At 41.8% G+C, this 21830-nt stretch overlaps 2 long non-coding RNA genes across 7 annotated transcripts in view; one reads left to right on the top strand and one right to left on the bottom strand.

Moving 5' to 3' along the window:
* Nucleotides 1-548: 548 nt before the first annotated feature.
* Nucleotides 549-4731, bottom strand: LOC108352071 (uncharacterized). Of its 3 annotated transcripts, none has more exons than XR_015631166.1 (4): nt 4595-4731; nt 2335-2423; nt 1850-2170; nt 549-1048 (listed from the first exon to the last, which is right to left on the bottom strand). It is a non-coding gene; the product is annotated as an uncharacterized LOC108352071 (long non-coding RNA). The 3 variants fall into 3 exon arrangements; XR_015631167.1 differs by having other exon boundaries at nt 1879-2170; XR_015631165.1 differs by lacking the exon at nt 1850-2170.
* Nucleotides 4732-7907: 3176 nt separating this feature from the next.
* LOC108352070 (uncharacterized) overlaps nt 7908-21830 on the top strand; it is a 48009-nt gene continuing 34086 nt past the window's right edge. For all 4 annotated transcript variants that reach the window (XR_015631163.1, XR_015631164.1, XR_015631162.1 and 1 more), the window contains exon 1: nt 7908-8063. This is a non-coding gene — a long non-coding RNA (uncharacterized LOC108352070). The remainder of the gene's footprint in view (nt 8064-21830) is intronic.

Below are 21830 nucleotides of genomic sequence, written 5' to 3'. Positions count from 1 at the left end.
TTATGTCCACAGGGGATATTGAACCTGTACAGTTACACTATTATAAATAGTAGTGACTTTGTAGGAAATATTAGAAAGTGCACCCAATCTCTTCTCTATCTCGTTAGTGTGTGCAAAAGATTGGCACTAATTTTTCTGAAACATCTTCGAGAATTAAAACAAGGAGGCCATCTGAGCCTGGGATTTTCTTTGTGAAAGGATTTCTCTTTTGGAGACAAGTTCTCTCTATGTAACTCTGGCCGTCCTACAGTTGGCTACATAGCTCAGATTGGCTTTGAACTCACAGAGAACCATTTGACTCTTGAATGTGGGACTAAAAGCATGAGCCACTGTGTCCAGCTCATGTAAATACTTTTAGATTTATTTTTTAGATTACTAATTCATCCTGTTTACTTCCCATAGGTCTATTTAGGGTGCCTTTTCCTTTTCAGTCTCTGTTAGTTTGTATTTTTTCTAGATATTTTTTCAGTTTCACTTGTAATTTGTGTGCAAATGATTATAATATTTCTGTTATCACTTACCTTTTTTGTTAACATGCCCAAGGCAACTTATAGAAGGAACTGTTTATTTGGGCTTACAGAGGGCTAATAGTCCATCGTGGTAGAAAGGCATAGCAATGAGTAACAGACATGGCAGCTGGAGCAGGAAGCTGAGAGAGAGAGCTCACAACTAGAACTGGAAACATACTTTTCTATCTCAGGGAGAGGAAAGTAGTAATGGTATATAATATTAACCGTCAAAGCCAGCCTCCAGTAACAAACATCCCCTAGAAAGGCTGGTTCTCGTGAGCCCCCTCCCCAACAAACAGCACCACCAACTGGGGACCAGGTATTCAAACATCCAAGCCTGTGGGGGACATTCTCATTTATACCCCCCACATTCCATTCCTTGGCTCCTAAAGGCTCATGGCCACATCACAATGCAAGATACGCTTAGCTTCAGTCCAACTCCAAATGTTGCCATGGTCTTTCACAATTTCAACGTTGTTTAAAATCCCAAAGTCTAAAAACTCTTCTCAGACTGAAGACAATTTCTTAATTGTAAGCTTCTGTAAAAATAAAAATAAAATTTCATGCTTTCAACACGCAGCAGAACAGAATATACATCACTATTTCAAATGGGGGGAAAGGGGATATGGTGCGGAATTCTGAACCTCAGCCTAGCAAACACTGTAGTTCCCTGAATGGTGTCGAAGAATCCCCTGATCTTTGTTCCGCCATCTTTGCTGCCTGTAGTGTGTGCCTCTCTTTTGTCTTGAGTTAGTTCCACCCTTGTATGCAGCTCTCCTTGCCAGATATTCCAAGGCTCCAGCATCCCCAACATCTTAGTGTTACACAGCTTCATGCTCTTCAGGTCTCTCACAGCCTCTAATTTTTCAGGCCTGTCATGCAAGGGACTCCCCAGCCACATGTTGCCTGGCTTCAGTAGCTCCCTGAAAACAGAGAATCCATGACCCCTTCGCTCTTACATTTTTCAGCCTCTAAAGCCAATACCACATGGACGACACTACCACGTACAGCTGCCAAGTTGGGGTGGACCCTGAATCCCATAACCGCAATAGCAGCAGATTTTGTTTGCTGTGATTTTCTAGGTTTAGAACATTCCTTAGGCCTTTTCCTTTTCCTAAGTTGGAAGCTCAGCTGGGTGGAGTCTTGCCCTGAGGGCACCTATCCTTTGTTCCAGTGAAGATCAGTCTCTCCTAGAGGGTGCTAATTTCCTTAACCTCTCTTCCAGCGCAAGCCTCCTCTATAACTCTAAGCCTTTTAATGCTCTTTTTCTCTCCAAACAGCTTTATTTCTTTCTGATCCACTTGCCCTTTTTTTTTATTGCAAATCAGCATAAGCATTACCAAAAGCAGCACCACAGATTCAAGGTTACCCTGTCTTCTGCCAAAGAAAGTAGTCCATCAATTTAAAGGCTTGACTCAGGCAAGTACTGAGAACCAAGGTTGAAGGCAGCCAGATCTTTGTTTGCCAGACTCTCACAGGAACAGCCTCTAGTCCTGTTGTCAGTATTGTTCCCGTCTGAAATGCCTTGAGCTGGGCCTCCATAGTCAACGTTGCTCTCAGCGTGGTTATCTTATAGGCTCCTATTAGGATGGCCGTGAAAGCTCTGCTTACATCCAGCATTCAACTATTATCTGGTTCCAAGTTCCAAAGCTTTCCACATCCTTCCAAAAAAAAAAAAAATATATATATATATATATATATATATATATATATATATATGTAAATACATGGACAGGTTCTTCATGGCAACAGCCCCCTCTCCAGTACTAACTTCTGTTTTAGGTACCGATTCAACTTCTAGAAGGAAAGGTTTACTTGGGCTTACAGTTCCGGAAGAATGAGTACATCGTGGCACGAAGGGAAGGCTGTAAGTGGCAGGCATGATGGCGGGAGCAAGAAGCTGGGCGCTCACATCTTCACATTCAAGAACAAAGCAGAGAAAGAAAACTGCATGTTGGTTGAGATCATAAACACCCAGGGATGCAACTTCCATCTCAACGCTCCACCTCCCCAAAGGTTCTACAACCGCCCCAAACAGCACCACCAACTTGGGAATAAGGGTTCAAATATCTAAGCCTATGGGGGACATTCTCATTCTGACTACCACAATTCCGTTTTCAATGCTTTTATGTCTTTGTTTGTTATCAACAATTTTCTTTCCAGAGTTTTCTAACTTGAATATGGTCTCTTTGTTTGCTCAGGTCAGACGTGCTAATTATTTATTAGTTTTAATTTCAAAGAAGCAACTTTGGTTGATTGATTTTTTTTTTTCTGTATTTTATTTCTATTCTGTACTCTGTCTTTCTAATTCTAGTTTTTATGAAATGAATTATCCCTCCTTCTAATTTTCCTTCTGGTACCTTTGGATTTTGTCTGATCTTTTTCCTTTCTTTTTTTCTTTCTTTCTTTTTCTGTTTCTTAAGGTAACAGTTTACACTTTTGATTTAAGATATTTATTTTTAGTATATTCACTGGCAGGTAAACTCTCCCTCTGATCACACATGAGTTATGGTAGGGCATATTTTCCTCTAACTCAGTTCTCCAATTCTCTCTGACATTTTTGTCTGGCCCAGTGGCCAACCCACTTACGTAGAAATGTGTGTCTTGATTTTCACACATTTGTAAATTCCTCAACTCTTCTCCCATTATTGATTTCCAAGTTGATTCCATCATGTTTAGGAAACGAATTTTGCATGACTTCACCTGTAAACATGTTGGGCTTGGTTTGGCGCCCCTTAAACTACTTCAGAAAATGTTCCACGAGGACTTGAGAAGAATATTCTGGCACTGTCGAGGGGGGTACTTTACAGATATACATTAACACATCTAGTTTACAGTGCCGTTCAAGAAATCTACTTCCTTTTAGTTTTCTTTGTAGTCTAATGAGTTTAGACTGTTCAAGTCTCCAAATAATGCTATTGTCATTTTTCTCCTTTGTTTTTTGACAGATTTTTTTTAAATAAAATGTACTTCATGCTCTTTGTTATGCTTATAATAATTATACCTTTCCTTATAGACTGGCACTTTTGTCATTATGCAATTATCTTTTGGATAACATTTTTTTTCTTTAAAGTCTATTTTCTCTGACTTTAGTACAGTCATCCATATTTCCCATTTCCCAGTTATATGTTTTTTTTTTATTATTTGCACCGTGTTTATTTTAGGTGATGTTCATTTTAACCTAGGTGTGTGCTTGAATCTAAAGGGAGTCTTTCCTTTCAACACTTTTTGAAAGTTAATTTGTATCTTTTCACAGTCTTTTGAACCTTTCAAATAACATGATCTCTTCTTTTCCTCTTCAATGTATGTATGAATTTTGAATATGCAGATTAGTGTGGTTTTCTTAATTCATTTGAGTAGCTTAGGTTATTATTTCTTTATCTATATTCTTCTATTCCTTTCTTTTTCTCCCCCCACTGACTGCACCCACCAAGGTTTCTATTTTGTTGATATTGGTAAGCTTTATGGCTCTCATATATTTTTGAGAGTCTGTTCATTTTGAAAAAAACCTTTCTCCTTTCTTTTCTCCAAGAAGTTGACATCAATAGATTGACATTCCAGTTAGCTGTAAATTTCTTCTAATAAATGAAATATAATTTTGTCCTCTTCTTGTGGAACTCCACCTCCACACCCCATTTTTTTTATTGTTTGGGAATTTTGAAGTGCACAGAATGTGTCTTGATTAAATCTAATCACCACTCCTTGTCTCCATTTTCTCATCTACCCTTACTCCCCCATTTTTCCTTCTCAATGTTGTGCTGTCTTTATGCTGTTGGTTTTAATTTGCAGAGTCTACTTACTACTTCCTGCTGTCTGTATATACATGGGTCAAGGACCATCTGTGAGAGCATGGGTAGCCTAGTAGGGCCTTTTTCCTAGAAGGATTGTCTACAAGAATACTGGTAACCTAGCAGAGGCTTTATCCTAGAAGGACCATCTATGAGAGTGTGGGTTACCAAGCAGGGACTTTGTTTGAAAGAAATCCAATTCAGCTTCTCCTAGCAGCCACCAACTGCCCATCGCTCCTCAGCCAAGGGTGCAAGTTCATGTGAGGGGTAGGATTAGGGTTGGGTTTTTGGACCTACTTGTGTAGGGAGCTGCGAGGTCCTGCGCCCCAGAGATGGCGCCGGTTTCCGCCTACCGCTCCTTGTGAAAAACAAGTCCTGTTTCTGCCTTCCGCTAAAAACAAGTCCTTATTTGGCTGTTCCTGCTTGGCCTGGTCGCTTCCGCATAGATACAACCTATCCGCTATCCCCACGTGGCTTGCTAGGATTGGCCAGCGCTAGCTATTTAAGTGTGGTGCGGGGATTCCCCGGGATTAGAAGATTGTATCAAGGTTCCTGAGTAAAACTGCCTGAAGAAGATCTTCGCTGGTCGTGTCTTCCTTGCTGGTCGAGGTTGGGCGCGACATATTTGTGCAAGTAGTACCAGTTGAATTCACTTTAGTGGTTTTACGCTTTAACTCCAGAGTTTCCAGAATGTTTACAAATATTCCTTTGTAGCTATTCTCCACTCGAAAGGCATCGTTTTTCATATTTTCTTCACTTTTTGCATGGTTTTTATCATGGGATTCTGTTTATAGGACAGTGGCTTTACAGTCTTTAGTTACCACAGTGTCAGACTCCTCGGGGAGAGTTTATATTCATTCTGTGCGTCCGCCTTACTTTCCCGTTCCTTTGCATACATGATCGTTTTTATTGAAAATGACATGTTCAGTACTGTAATAACTCTGATATCATATCCTACTTCCTCTCCACAGTTTGTCATGTTTCTATTCATCTTTATAGCGACTGGTTTGCACTAATTCTACAATATCTGGTCATAGAAAACACCAGCTCCGTCTAGATTTTTCTTTCTGTAGTACCTGAGATCCCACTGTAAAGTAACCCTTTAGTGGAGGTACAGTTTTGAAAGTGAATTGCTGCCGGTTCTTGGAGAATGAGTTGAAGAGATGCACTAGAAAGCCTAGCTCATGTTCAACCTGATCGAGGTACTCGCACCAGTGAACACTTTAAAACATGGTGGAGGGAAATAACAGGAGCTGTAATTTAATCACATTGGAAAGATTTTAAATTAAAAAAGAAAAAAACAAAACTTGAAGCAGGAAGATTGTGAGGTTGTTTCCCATCAGGGAAAAAGTGTTCTCCAAACAGAACAGGGCAGTTGTACATTTGAGTTCACAGTGATTGTGAAAGCATGCACAAGGTTTGTGCGAGCTCTGGCCAAAATTCCCCACATAGAGTGGTAAAGATGGCTATGAACTCTTCCACAGCTGAGGAGCTCTTGGCATCGGAAAGCTGCTGGGGAAATGGAGTCAATTTGCCTCAACGATGTCACCACTGATAGTTGACCATATGCCAGGACAGGCCTCACTCTCAAGACTAGCTGAGTAACACCAACTGGACTTCATGGGGAAAGGGGAAAAGATGGAGATCTCTCAAAGTTGGATTGGAAAAGATAAGAGGATGAAGAGGGAGATAAGGGGAGATTTTTCGTGTGTGTGTGCGCGTGTGTGCTCAAAATACATTGTATAGCGCTTTCAGAGAACTAATAAAATATTGCTAAAATTTTTGCTTCCTACATTGAGCAATATGCCAGAGTGTACTTACTTTAAAATCAAAATTCATCCTTTCCCTGGGGCATCCATAGTTTCCTGTACAAATACCCATTTCTCTGTGGACAGCTATGGGCAGAGCTCTGAAGGAGCTTTCATCCTCTCTCTCGGGGCCCTGACAAAGAACACAGGAGACATTGTGCTTTGCCATTTTTCTCCTTAAGACAGAACCTAATTAGATCATCTTCTGGCATTGATCAAAGAGGGTCTTTGGAAAGTTTAACACGTCTGAATGGACTCAATTGCCAGACAGCATCCAGTGTGCCAAAAATAGAGCATTAACCAAAGCCAAGAAAATCGGGTTGGCTGAAGCATGCCTGGGTATGGGGGCACTAGGTATTTCCAACAGCCGGGTTTGATAGAAGCAATTAGGAACAGCAGTAATTGCCTGTCGGGCAACTTTGCCATTTGCTGAGACGGAGCTGATACAGTTAGACACAAAAGCTGCTGGGCCTGCTCTTGTGGCCTTTTCCTTTAAGAGTTCTTCTGGTTTCCATTACAAAGAAGCTCAAACTGCCGACCCCATTAAAACGTCAAGGTGGGAGGGAGAGGCTCTTGAAGTCATCTTTCAAGGTTACTGCTATGGGTGGTTTTATTTTAGAACAGGGTTCTTGTACACATTTATTTTCCTTCTCTCTGCCACAAGTGATGAGAGCATGAAGCTCCCATCAAAAAGAGAGCTGAGGAATAAAACCCTGTTTTCTGTATGTGGCACGGTTATGCCACAGGGCACTTTCTGCCCCTCTTCTTCTTTCTCCTCCTCTTCCTCTTCCTCTTCTTCCTCTTCCTCCTCCTCCTCCTTCCCCTTAAGTTCTATTTTATGTGTATACATTCCTATTCCACAATGCATTATATTTTACATGCCTGTTTTGACTACCAATGCTACTTGTGCACCTGAAGCATGCAAAGACTCCAGGCCTCTGGAATTGGACTTGCAAAGATGTGGGCCACCATCTGGGTGTTAAGAGTTGAACCCTGGTCCTCTGAAAGAACAGCCAGTGCTCTTAACCTTACTGAGCCATCTCTCCAGCCATGATGACCTTTTCTTTTCTTTGCTATACCAAGTTTAGGTGTACAATAGAATTTTACTATCCTTTTAAGTTTTATAACTTCTTTAACCAGTGACTCACAACTCTGAACAGGGCTTCAAAGGCCCATTTTTCACTACCGTAAATCTTATAGCAACCCGGGCTTAGCCTTTCTGGCCCTCAGTGGTTGTATGAATGTTTTGCCTGAATGCATTTGTGCACACCAAGCAAGCCTGATGCCTATGGTGGTCAGACGAGGGTGTTCAATCCCTGGGAACTGGAGTTGCAGATGGTTGCGGGCCACTATGTGGGTGCTGGGAATCAACACTGGGGTCCTCTGGAAGAGCAGCCAGTGCTCTTAATTAGCCAACCCATTGTCTGGTTCCCATTTTTAGTTTCCTAAGGCCCCTTCACACCAGTTTCCATAGTGGCTTGACTAGTTCACTTTCCCACTAGCAGCAGTTAAGAGTTCCCTCTCTCTCACCCAGCACCCTCCCTAGAGCTCCTTTGTATGCTTTGATGATGCTACCTCTTCTGATTAGTGGGAGGGGGATCTGAAGGTAGCTTTAATTTGGATTATCCCAAGGGATAAAAGACGCTGAGCATTTTTCCATGTGTCTAATTGGCTGTACCTTGTTTTTGAGAACAGTCTGTTTGAGAAGACTTCCTCTCATTGTGTGGACTTTCTCTCCACCTTGTTGTTTCCTTTGCTGAGTGAAATGCTTCAAATAGCATAACTTCCCACTGTCAATTCTCAGAATTACTCACTGAGCCAATGGAGATCTTTTCAGAAAATCCTTGTCTGTGCCTGTATCTTGAAAGGCTTTGGTTTTGTTTTCTTCTAGCAGTTTCAAAGTTTTAGGTCTCATATGGAGGTCTCATATGGATAGTCTGAAGTGGTTTTTGTGCAAGGTAAGATATCTGCATGAACTTTTGTCCATTTACATGGGAACATTCTGTTTTCCCCATATTCTTTGGCCAGCAAGATGGCTCAGCTGGTAAGGGCACCTCCCACAAATCCTGGTGACAGGAGTTAGATTCTTCTGGGTTGGAACTACATACCCACTTGATGGGAGGATGAACCTACTCCCTCAAGTTGCCCTCTACACATAAAGACTTTTGATGTCTTTAAAAAACTGTCAAGTCGCTATGGTTGTTTGGATTTATTTCTGGGTCTTCTTTTGGATTCTGTGCCTAGCTTTGTGTCAGGACCATGCTGTTTTTGTTACCGTTGTTCCGGAGGATAATTTAAAATGAGGCTCTATGATACGTCCATTGCTATTTCTACAAAGATTCCCTTGGCTATTCAGTATGTTTTGCGTTTCCATATAGATTTCAGGATTGATATTTCTATTTCTGTGGGGAATATCATTGAGTGTTGATGGGGATGCATTGAATCTGAAAATCACCTTTTGGAAATCTATTATCTAAAATATTGGTTCCACCAATCTACGGGCATGGGAGCTCTCTTCATCTTGTATTTTCTTCTTCAATAGTTCTCTTCAGTGCTTGGAATTTTTCTCTGTAGAGTCTTTCACTTCTTGGGAAAGGCCTATTTCAGAGTGGCTTTTAAGCTACTCTGGATGGGATTGCTTTCCTGGTTTCTCTCTTCCTATGCTCAATGTTGGTGTAGAGGAAGGCTACTGATTTTTGTATAATGAGTTTGTGAAGCTACTTTGTGAAGGTGCTTATCTGTTTTAATAGTTTTTCTGGTAGAGTCTTTAGGGCATTTTGTATATAGGAACATGTCATCTGCAGGTAGAGATAATTTGGCTTCTTTCTCTACGTAACCCTTTCATTTCTCTTGTCTAATTTTAACTAAGACTTCAAACACTATGTGGAACAGGAGAGAGTGAGTACTATTCCCACATCCCTGATTTCAGTAGAAATGTCAGTATTTGGTGCATACAAATAAAGGATGCATAGGTACCCACCTTAGCCTGAGAGTTAGTGCTCCTAGTCTTAGAGTACATGGCTTTAGTACAAAAAATAATTTTAGAGCTAGAAGAGCTGGATATGTTATAAATTCATTTTAATGTAGGCTTAAAAATGAGATTAGGAGAAAAAAGTGCTCAGAAGAAAGTAGGAAGTATCCAGGTGTGTAAGGGCTCCTCATGGAGAAACACAAGGACTTTTTACCACTGTCAGATAAGAGGTTTGGGTGGGGCATGAAGTTACCCTCCCTATCAGTGGATGTCCCCTAATAGAAGTACAATGCATGAGGTAAAAGTCTAGCTCGCAAGGCATAGAGCAACAGGATATCAGTACTGAAAACAGCTCTGTTTGAGATGCTCAGGCAGAGCCTCAGTGGAAGAATGAAGACTTTGCAAAGTCACATACACCCAGGACTTTAGCCTACATCATTATTACTTTAACAAAAACCACCTATATGTGAGGTCTAGTTGTTTAACATTTTTAAAGTGTTTATTAGCCATTTGTGGTATTTCGTTTTGATTTGTTTTTGAGATCCCTCTGTTCAGATCCTCAGTCTGCTTTCAAAAAATTAGATCGTTCCCTTAATATTTTGGTGGTTTTGAGCTCTTAGTGTATTCTAGATATGAATTCCTGTTAGAGATATAGCTGACAAAGATTCTCTCCAATCTGTAGGCTATCTCTTCACTCAGCTGACTGACTCCCTTAAAAGGTTTTTGGTTTCATAAATCCCCATTTGTCATTCGTTGGCCTTACTTGCTGAACCACAGAGGTGCGACTTAAAGAGGTCTATGGGTATGTGTTGTACTCTGTAGATTTTCTTCTAGTGGTTTCATAGCTTCAGGTTTTACATTGAAGTCGTTGATTCATTTAGATCTTATTTCTATGCAGGGTAAAAGGATCAAGTTTCCTTTTTCTACACGTACTAATCTGTAAGGTTGTGGGCACGCATCCCCTCCATCACCGGACATGATGGACATGGGAGGTGGAAAGCTGGGAGTTTGACTGTGCTTATCATTAGTGGAGCCACAGTCAGGGCGGGTCCTGAACCATAGGGAAGCACTGTTTCAGGGATGGGCAAGTACAGTCTTCAGTGTGGGAAACTTGAGCTGGTTCAGAGGTCCCCAGGCCTGTGAGTCCCAAAAGAGCAGAGAACAGAATTGGGGCGAGGAAGAGGGGGTGATGACTAGGGATAGCATCTAGCCTAGGGCAGGGGGTGGGGCAGCAGTGGCAGTCTTGGTGGCTGTGGTGGCTCAGGAGTGCAGAGAGGCCTTCTACAAGAAATTAGGCAGTTGCTCTATAGGCGAAGATCTTCATGACTCCTCATGGCAGATGTTGGTGAAAAGAGCCAGTCTACGGTTCCAAATGTTTATTGTCATGGAGGACAATGGATGTGTAAAGCCATACCCCACTTCTCAGATTAAATACCTTTTGCAGGGAGGAATGTCTGGGAAGGAAGCTTATGGGCTAAGCCCTCTGGGTCCCTAGGTACCTCATTAGCATGGAGAACTCTGCTTTGGGTCTACATGACCTGTGGTCACTTCTCGTTTGTGTGAGAAACAGGGCCGGTGTTCTAAGTCAGGAGTCTGGCAGGGACCTGGGAGTCACCTAAACCTCAGGTGTGTGCCCACCAAGTTTCCAGGTCTCAACCTGTTCTACCTTACCAAACTTCCTGGCATGGTTTTATGTCCCACACCAACCTAGGTTTTTTGTTTTGTTTTGTTTTGTTTTGTTTTCTTCTCTTTTCTTTTTTTCGGAACTGGGGACCGAACCCAGAGCCTTGCGCTTGCTAGGCAAGCGCTCTACCACTGAGCTAAATCCCCAACCCCACCAACCTAGTTTTTAGTGGTTTGATTTTATTTGTTTATTTATTTGTTCACTGTAACACGTCCATTACAATCCCCTTCCTTCCAGGTTCCCCCTCACAGAACCTCTCCTCTTCCTCATTCCCTTCTCCTCTGAGAAGAAGAAGACCCTCCCTGGGTATCAATCCATACTGGCCCCACAAGTCACTGTAGGATTAGGTTCATTATCTCCCACTGAGGCCAAAAAAGGCAGAGCAGTTAGGGGAATTGGACCCACAGTTAGGCAATAGCGTTAGGGACAGCCCCTACTTTAGTTGTTGGGGGCCTGCATGAAGACCAATGCACATCTACTGCTACATAGGTGCGGGGTGCCTAGGTCCAGCCCCTGCTTGCTCTTTAGTTGGTGGTTCAGTCGCTGGGTGACTCCAAGGGTTGAGGTTAGTTGATTCTGTTGGTCATCTTGTGAAGTTCCTGTCTCCTCCTGGTTTCTCAATCCTTCCTCCAATTCTTCCACAAGACTCCCTGAGCTCTAATATTTTGGCTGTGAGTCTCTGCATCTATTTCCATGGACCACTGTGTGGAGCTTTCTTAGAGGACAGCTATGCTAGGCTAAGCACAGCACAGTAAACACAGTATCATTGATGGTGTCAGGGATTGGTTCTTACCCATGGGATGGATCTCAAGTTGGGCCAGTCATTGGCTGGCCATTCCCTCAGTCTCTGATCCATTTTTGCCCCTTCATATCTTATAGGCTAGAAACAAGGTTTTATGGGTGAATTGCTGTCTTCATCCCATTGTTTTTTTTTTGTTTGTTTGTTTTTTGTTTTTTAAAGACAGGGCTTTACTATGTAGCTCTGGCTGTCCTGGAACTCACTATGTAGATCAGACTGGCCTCAAACTCACAGAGAGCCACTCGCCTCTACCTCCACAATGCTGGAATTAAAGGCATGTGCTGCCACACCTTAGCCCACATCTAGTTTTACCAAGACCATTTGTTGAGTATGCTGTCTTTCCTCTAGTATGTAGTATTATATAATGTTCCATTTAATTATGTGTTTGACTTGGTGCCAGAGACATGCTTTTTCTATTGCTATGCTCTCTAGTTTAACTTGAGGTTGGGTACAGCATTGTGAACCATTCTTACATCCTTGGGCTGATCATGAACTATAATTTCTGTGGGGCGTATGTACATGAAGGCATGAGGGGGTGATTCTGTGTTTATCCTGTAAGGTTTTCTTCCTCTCTTAGGAATGAAGGAGAGTTTCACTGGATCTTGTAAACTAGATTGACAGTTACTGATTTTAGATCTTAAAATATAACATTCCCTACCACCCTGGCTTTTAGAGTTTCTGTCGAGAAACCTACTGTAACTATAGTAGATTTCGTGCGTGGTGTGGAACATCTTTCTTGTGGCTTTCAATGTTCTTTGCTCAGTACTTTATTCCTTAACTGTGATGTAAGGTATGGACTGCTTTTCTGGGTTTGTCCACCCAACCTTCCAGAGGCATCCTATAGGTTCTCATCTCTTCCCCTTAATTGAACATTTATTCTGCTATGACTATTGAATGTGTTTTCAATGGTTTTAGTTTGTACTTTTTTTTCCATGCTATGGTTCATAAATTTCGTCTTTCAACAGTGTCCCACAGATGTCACATGTTCTGTCCATACTTTTACTAAGTCTTTATTGTCATTCTTTTGTAATTCTTTTGTATCTCTTTTGTTCATACACCTTGCCTTTAAGCCCTGCTATTCTGTCACCAAGTCAGGCCTCTTGAATATCCACTGAGATTTTTACTTGACTAATTGAGGCTTTCATTCCTGACATTTCAGTTTGCTTTCTCCAGTATTTCTATATCTTTAGTGAGTTCTTGCGTCATAACTTGTACTGACTTCCCTATTTCATTAAGCTTTTTGTTCATAATCTCTTTGAAGTAATTGAAGAGCTTAGTTGTAATCTCATTGCTTTCATCGATCACCCATACAATTCTCATTTCCAATTCTTTGCCTGAGACTTCACCCAATTAACTTTCATTGGAACCCACAGCTGTAGACTTGGTAACCCTGGAAGCCATGTTTCATTGATTTTTTTTTCATGTTCTTTGTGTTTCTGCATTGGGACTTGGACACAGAGTTATGTCATGAGTTAGATTCTTAAAAATCACCTGTATTTTTTCAACTGAGGTAATTACATGACTCAAGGGTGACTCAATTTAGCTGGATTGAGTGCCATTTCTCCCCTCTAAACTGAGGGTGTGGCTCAGTAGCTAAGTGTACAGCCTCCATCCTTTGAGCAACCTCCAGTGGCATTCTGTAAATGCAGAACCAACCACAATTGACGGACAAGGCCATTATGAAGGTTTAGCAAATCAAAAAAATTTCCCTTGGGTCCTAATAATTTTTGAGGAAGGAAAATTGCATGGATAATGCGCAGTACAAAGTGTTAGTAACTGTGGGTAGAAACTGAAATAAAATGAGCAGAATAAGAAAGAATTATTCTAAGAACAGAAGAAAGTAGAAGAAGGATACTCAGATGAGGGAGTTGAGATATTTTTGGAACAGGCGAAGATCTAAGGTTATTAAAATCACATAAATTTAGAGTGAAACTGAAAAGGGGATAGGACAGAGGAAAGGAAGGGGAAAGTATTTGGATTGTGGGTAAGAGAAATAGTACAGTTAATAAAATAGAACACATATAGGCATACACAGAACAACAATAATTTCAAGGCATATAAAAATATTTAAAAATTAAATATTTATTCAAGAATGAAAATTTTAAAATAACAGATGGCAATGTTAATTAACAATGCTATGAGCCAAGTTTTCTTCCTTTGTGGGATGAGTGCTGCCATCATCCCTTCCCACCTGTCTTAAGTGTTGGTGCTGCTTCTTGTGTCTACAATTCAAATTCATTAGATCAGATCGGTTGGTACGGAGCTCTTCAGTGTAGTTCTAATGGGTTGCATTTTAGGTTGAATTTTTGTCCAGACATCTTTGGGATGCCACCTTCTCTTTTGAGTCTCCCAAACATCAGGATAGGGTGCCATCTCGGAATAACTCTTGCCTGACCAGCTACTGTCTGTGCATGTGTTCTAAGTGATCTCATCTCCTCCGTGTGAATTGCTAGATCCAAATGTTTGCAGCTCAGTGTGGCTGCATCCATGCCTGTGTTTGCCTTTGCATCTGGATACTCGTATGTAACCTGGGCTCATGATGCCTTTCTGTTAGAGTCCACAGTCCTAGCAGGGTCATGTTTGCTTCACTGATTTTATAGAGAGGTCATCTCCTATGGGTTGTCCATGTAGTTCTGTGGTTCTCTGCGTCTCATGTTCTTCATGATGAGATCAGGAGACTTTAGAGAGCCATTTCCCACTCGCTCGTTCCAGTACTGGCAGGTAGTGACGTGTGACTAGGGCAGTGGGTGGCTCCCAGGATCTCCCGTGCTCAGCTTGTATCTCTGTTGTGCAGATGGTTTTGGTTTTTGCTTCTGGGGGTTCTTTTTTTTCCTTCCATTCGTGGATCTAGAGAGGAAGGTGAGACCCTCTTCCTCTGCTGTCCTCCTGTTCAGTGCTTAGAGGCTGAAGTCTGTTGTCTCTGTCATAAAGCTAATGGTTGGTGTTCTGAAGTTGATCTGGTGTCCTGGTTTGCTGTCAAAAGTTGTCCTCCCTGGCCTGTCGGCACTTCTTACATCCCTGTGATGTCACAGAGAAGGTTTATGGGGATGTAGGAGAGCATTATTAGTCCCTACCCAGCCATCTTCTATTCTCTTGCTCCTTTAAAAGACACTAGCCATTAAAACTAAAGGTGTTCTCCATTCCAGCATGGCCTCATCCTCATGTTAAGCAATTATACCTGCAAAAACCTTGTATGCAAATTAGGTCTCATTCTGAAGAACCGGAGCTAAGAACTGCAGCCTTTTGGGACACGGGGAGTATAATTCTATCCATGTAAGAGGTTATCCTCGTTGTCTGATCCAGTTTAGCATTTGTGACTAGGACCCAGTGGGATAATAAATGAAAACCTCTTTAGAAATGACAGATTATTATTCACATGCATGGGAGACTTTCTTCTCTTTACCGTTTACTGTGAAGACATAGTAATATTTCACAAATCTTAACTTGCCAAGTTGGATCCTTAAAGAAATTCATAGCTTATTAATTCCATTAATGTATGGTCATACACCACATAATGATACCATGGTCTGTGATGGATTGCGTATATGATGGCGGTCCCATAAGGTTAAAATGAACTGAAAATTTTCTATTGGCCAGTTACATCGTAATCTTTTGATGGTTGTAGCACAGTGCGTGCCTGGTCATGCGAGCATAAACAAATATCCTGTGTCGAGAGCCACATTAAAGCACGACATGTAAAAATTATGTACAATGACAAATGGCTGCCACTGACTTATGCATTTATAGTTTTTGCATTATTTTAGTAGATAATCTTACCTTCTAAATGTCCACTGTTAAGCAAGGACATCATGGTACCAGACCACATCCTCGTACATCTCACGTGTACTGTATGTCTTCCTTGCATCAAGAGACTAAGTCAAGTGAGTAACCTAGACCATTAAGATTTGTGTAAGGATACCCTTAAATACCCACGCAGTGACAAAATTGCCTAACAATGCATTTAGTAGATGGCTTGCTTGTCTTCGAGTGACATGTGCGTGTATTCTATCTCTCTTCACTCTTCAAGGAGGGCACTATTCCCATTTAGAAGTGAAAATGATTGAGAAATTAAACAGCACAAGCAAAGGCACGCAGCACGGTAATAAAATTATTAGTACTAGGCCTCAGGGACACTGAGATGCAAGGTCATGTTTTAGCTCACCAGAATGCTGAGATGGTAAGCTTTCCACAGGGGCTTCATTTTCCCATTAGGTGGCTCATTGTGAAGAGCCAGGGGTTCATGTTCCAATCCAGGGAGAATTACCCTTGCCAGAAGCCTCCGTTCAGTTGGTTCTCACTCTCTGGAGAGTGGTGCTGAAGATTCGAGGTGGGATTAAGAATGGAGGGCTGATGGGAAAAGGGGGTCAGGGTATGGAGTAATTAAAATGAGTAGGTGAAGTTTCAACTCGGCCAGCAAGGCATGAATTAAGTGTTGTGTATGGGATAATTAGCAGTCATTTAGTACAAGAAAATTGCTACCACCTGTTCAAAACCCAGGAGCAAGAGGCTGATCTGTAAATGGTTATTGGAACAACCAAGGAGTTGGCCTCTAAAATGAAGCCAGCCCGAAGGCCTATGGGCTGTGTTTTATTGTCTAGAGACAGCCTTGCCCTGGGGTGAATCCATCCCACTCAATGTCACTATTATAGTAGTTTCTTGACTCTGCCAAAGAGAACATTGGGTCAGGGGGCTATGTGGAGTTACAACAGCAAGGGGCCATGTAAGGCTGTCAGAACCTTGGAACCCTGGGATCACTCTTCAGTGTCTACTACTCAGTTTCTTCTTCCTAGCCTGGTTTAAAAGCGTGACCCTGAAGACAATGCCCGTTTCTTCACTGAAACCTCTGCCTACTCTTCAGAGGAAGAACACAAGCACCATCCCAAGCTCACTCCCATTCTCTTCAAGTAAACGTTTCATTTCAGCTGATTCTTTTTATTTGAGTCATCAGTGAACACGACACACCAGCGACAATAACATGGGGGGGGGAGTATGAAATTGATGCTGAGAAGTCCTCTCATTCTGACAACAATGGCACTCTCAATGATGTCAGTGTCTCAAAGGCAAACATCAAGCTTCCCCTGACTACAGTGGGGCAATCTGAGTACTGATGTACATAATATAAAACCAATGAGCTGAAACATTCTAAATATGTTAAACATCCATGAGTTAATACAGGTACTAAAAGCCACATTCACCAGCATCTTGGAAGATGCCCTAATTTCATTTCCATTGCTGAGATACAATACCAGGACAAAAAGCCACTCAGGAGAGGAAAGGTTTATCTAGCATATAATTTCCGGTTTCAGTTCATCACTGAGGTGAAATCAAGGTAGCAGGGACTTAAAGAACTTGTCTCATCACATCCACAGACAAAAGCAGAGACAAGATGGATGCATGCGTGCCTTCTGCTCAGTTCACTTCTAAACTGTTCTACGGCCCGAGCAGGTCCCATTGCTAGGCTTTGAATAAAGGGCACTGGGTACGGATGTGGAAATGGTGGAAGGATGGAGACCAGAATGGAAGTTCAGTTAGCCACAGAGCCACAGTTCACATTCATTCATACTCATTCTCTCTCTCTCTCTCTCTCTCTCTCTCTCTCTCTCTCTCTCTCTCCCTCCCTCCCTCCCTCCCTCCCTCCCTCCCTCCCTCCCTCCCTCCCTCCCTCCCTCCCTCATTGGCTTGTTGGTGAAACTCAATTGTCTGCAGAGTTGCTAATGTAGATCTCTTCAGGTCTCATTGCCATACTATCATCTCACATAATTCTCTTTTCTTTGTCTGAGAATTTGCAGTTACAGCAACAGGCTGCAGGTTCTCTCCAGGATCCTCTGCAGACAGTGACGCCTTTCGTCAGGTGGAACATAATGTCCCACTGTCCTCGTTTAAGTGCTGTTACTCATTACCATTGGTCATTGCCTGCATCCATTATGTAGGATTTGCAACTCGGTATATTTTCTTCATTTACTGCTGGAAGCCCTGCCTACAAAGAGAAACACACCCCCAACATTGGTTGGTTCCTTGAGGTGCAGTTCCTATAGGAAGTCAGACTAAATACTTGATTCTTCTATTTCCTGGTTTCTAAAGGAAAAGATATGTTTCTGCAGTAAGCTCCTTCCTGTCATGGTTAGTTTTAATTGTTAACTTGACACATTCTACAATCAACTTGGATGTCTCAGTGAAGTGTTGTCTGGATCATGTTGGATTGTAGGTATGTTTATGGGAAAGGTAGGCAAAATATTGTTGGCTGAATGTTTTTTCCTATTTTTCGGTCATACCATTTCTGGAAACATGAGAGTGAACATCTATTCAGGTGGATAACTGACAACAGACCAAAATAAGGATATTACCAAAATCCGGATATTACCAAAGTCCAACGTAGTGAATTAATGAGATTTGCTTGTTTGTTTTGGCCACTTACAAACTTGGTAAGGGCTTACTTACAGGACTCAAAAATAACTTTCATGGGTGACATTGCACAAATACTGTGAACATGGAGCACACCACACAACTTGCAGGTAGCTCAAGAAGTTGGAGATTGTCCTTTCTAGGTGGCTCAGTTGGTGAAGCTAACTCATCTCTGTTTTTCTTTCAGGCAACTCAGCTTGTCTGTGAGACCTAGAAGTAGGTGGCTCAGCTGGTCTGAGAGTGCCTCTCAACAGTATTCATTGCTTGCATAGCTGGGGGTGGAAGTGGGGGTGGGGGTGAGGTACATCTGTTCAGTTTCAGGTACTTCCTGAAGCCTGTCATTTGTTTACTTCCTGAGATGAATGGGCGTACCTGCAGGATAGAATGTTTTACCCTTCTTTAAAAGATGTTGTGAGGTTCTCTCCAAGATGGAGGTTTATCCTGGAGGAAATTTCTGCATAATGTCTTCCAATATGTGTTGAAACCTTTTCTATTTCTTTTCTTAAAAATGTGTTCAGATGTTTTGCTAGCATGTATATCTGTGTGCCTGGTCCATATAGAGGCAGAAATGGATGTTGGATCTCAAGGAGCTATATTTGTAGAAGGTTGTGAGCCATCATATGAGTGGTGGGAATTAAACCCAAATCCTCTGAAAGGGAAGCTAGGGCTCTTAACTTCTGAACCATTGCTCCAAGCCATGGGTTGAATCACAAGCCCAGTGTCATAGTGTTAAGCAACTGGGTCCTTCAAAAGTTACACAAGCAGAACCTTTCTGAATGAGATTACTAGAGAAAAGCCAGGGGAGGACTATTGCTTCTTTCTATTTTTGATCATTAAGTAATACAATGAGAAGATTTCTGTCATATACTACAGAGAAAACTGCCAGCAGATACCTTATTCTTGAACTTACCAGTCTCCAGAACTGTGAAAACAGATATTGGTTGGGGCCAGCAGTGAAGCTCAGTTTATAAAGTATTTGCCCGATGTACCTAAAACCCTGATCCCTTAACACCATATAAATTAGGACTGGTGACCCACTTATGATCCTATCACTTATCTGGGGAAGGATATAGACATGAGAATCAGTTCAATGTCATCCTCAGCTACCTAACAAATTTGAGGCCAGCCTGGTCTGTATGCAATCTTATCTTTAAAAATAAGAAAGAATAGAAAAAATGTATGCTGTTTGTGCCACCCTGTCTGTGGGATTCTGAGGTTTCTACACCTCAGTTTAAGAAAATATAGAACTTTGGGTTGAAGAGATGGCTCAGCTCTTAAGGGCTAGGCTCACAACCAAAAATATAAGAAAATGTAAGACTTCAATAAAGTGAGAGTATCAGTTCAGTACCAAAACTACAACAATCAAGACCAGGGTCCAAGGCTGAGAATGTAGCTCTGTGGTAGAGCAGTAGACTAGCGTGTGGGAGGCTACAACACACACACACACACACAAACACACACACACACACACACACACACACACACACACACACACACACACGTATATCCCAGCACGGTCAAACAACATCAACCAACAACCGCAGCAGGCCCTTGAACAATATAGGTTTGGATTGTTATGGGTCCACATGTTTTATTTTGGAAAAGTCATTTGTACTTTGTAGTCTAGGAATATGAAAGAAGACAAAGATATGAATGCAAAAATACATGTTGATAATCATCTACTTTATCATTATTTGCTTTCGTAAATGTACACAAAATATATTATTATGTGAAGATATGAAAACTTACACGAAGTATATGGTGTCATGTGCAGTGGAGAAAAGTTTTAACAAACATAGATACAGAATTGGGTCATTACTGTATACAAACAACTATGGAACATACTTTCCCTCCAGACTAATTTCATGGCTACCCCCTGTTGCTATTGGGGGGATCTCCTGTGTTGCAAATATGCCCTTGTAGCACTGAGTGATGTTAATCATCTCTGGGTGACTAGTTCAACTCTCCAGGAAATGGGGTATTTCCGGGAAACAGTATCTCAGAGTTCTCTCATGTTCTTTATATATAATACAGATAATATATGGCATAGGTTCTAAGAAACTGTTTATGTCATATTGAGGCTTGCAGTAAACAGGAAACCATTAGCAGTTAAATTTTGGAAGAGTACAACACTGTACCCAGAGGCTTACTGTCCAGTAGTGTAGAACTTGCCTAGCGTACAGGAAGCCCTGGTTTCCATATTTAACACTGGACCAGGGATGTGGGGATCGAAGCCCAGATGTTTGATTGTAGGGCTGTGTGATGTGTGTGTGTGTGTGTGTGTGTGTGTGTGTGTGTGTGTGTGCGCACGCGTGTGCGTGCTTACACATCGGTATGTTTCTATGTTTCTGGCATCTTCACTTCATGTGTTGCTCTCAAAAGTCAACCTTAAATAAAAATTTTCTGAGTTCTCTGTGCATAAAGTGAGACCAGGGGCAGCTGATTTCAAAGCAGGAAAGACAGAGCACACTATCTTGTTCAATATCCCTTAAATTAATTTCGGTTTCCACTATTCAGTGGCTTGAGAATCGAAGAGAGTAAAATACAGTACATAGTTGATTGAGAATTCACTATTCATACAGCAGAAAAAAGGGTCTTTTCTCTCGCTGCAAGCTACTTAAAATCTTTAAGTGGCTTCTTGCTGGGCACTGTAATGTTCTGACATGGCAGCGGGCAGAGGTGGCGATTGCAGACAGGCATCAATCTTGCCGGAATGAAGACTCCTTTGATAACTGGAAGACTTCCTTCTAGCTCTAGCACGGGAAGCTCTGAGAAAGGTTATGCATTCATTTCATCAACTTGATGGGGCCTAGGGACCATGTTGGCATGAGAGACAGGAGATCCAATTCATGCTCATCAGAAAGGCCAAAGATATGTTCAATTGAATCTCTTACCTGTTGAGGACAGACCTTCTATCGAAATGTTTGCAGCTTGGCTTGAGGCACGACAATGGGCAATGATTCTCTGCCATGGGTCTTCACTTTCTTACCAGACAAAGACAATCAGGAGAATGGCTAAAAACTAGGGCTACATTCAGACTTCAGCATGGCACATGAATGGTGAGATCCCCAGTGATCTCAACTAGCCAGCAAGTTGTCAGTATGTGATCTACCCATCCAGGAACACCAGAACTCTTAAAGCCATGGTTCACAATCTGAGGGTGGAGAATTCCTTTGGGGAGTCACATATCAGATATCCTGTATATCAGATCTTTATATTACAATCCATACCAGTGGCAAAATTAGAGTTATGAGACAGCGACAAAATACTGTTCTTGTTAGGGGGTCACCACAACATGAGAAACTGCATTAAAGGGTTGCAGTACTAGGGAGGTTGAGAACCACTGTTTGGCTAGATCTTCCAAAATTGCAGATTACACTATTTCTGCTCCATGCAGAACATTGTCATGTCCCATCAAAAAGTAGAATCTGTGTCTTCCTCTTGAAACTAGGCAAAACTTTTTGTGGTCAATGGGATGAGCACAAGCCAAGAGACACAAGGATGACAGCTGATGATAATTTAGAAAATGTTCTCTTAGTACACTCAGCCACCATTTTATAAGGAAGTCCGACCAGGCCTCTTCGAGAGATCAGTTGACGAGGTGAAGAAGTGAAGCCTTTAGCCAAGAGCTAGCATTAACCATTAGGCTTGGGAGTACAGCTTTAGATATTGTGGGTCAGAGCTTGCTGAATGGACAAAGACAGCAGAATTGGTGTGGAAAGTCAACCTCTAAATCGCAGGAACATCAAGAGCCTGGGCTCTGGCATTCTGATACCCGTGTGTTGACTTCTTATGATCATGTTGGCCTCAGTGGTGTCCGAACAGTCACCAGAGGAGTTGGCCCAGGTATAAAGAAGACTCCCATTTCA

This window comes from Rattus norvegicus, chromosome 10 (assembly GCF_021556685.1).
Source record: "Rattus norvegicus strain SHRSP/BbbUtx chromosome 10, alternate assembly SHRSP_T2T, whole genome shotgun sequence".
NCBI lineage: Eukaryota > Metazoa > Chordata > Mammalia > Rodentia > Muridae > Rattus > Rattus norvegicus.
This window is presented reverse-complemented; position numbering and strand designations above follow the sequence as displayed.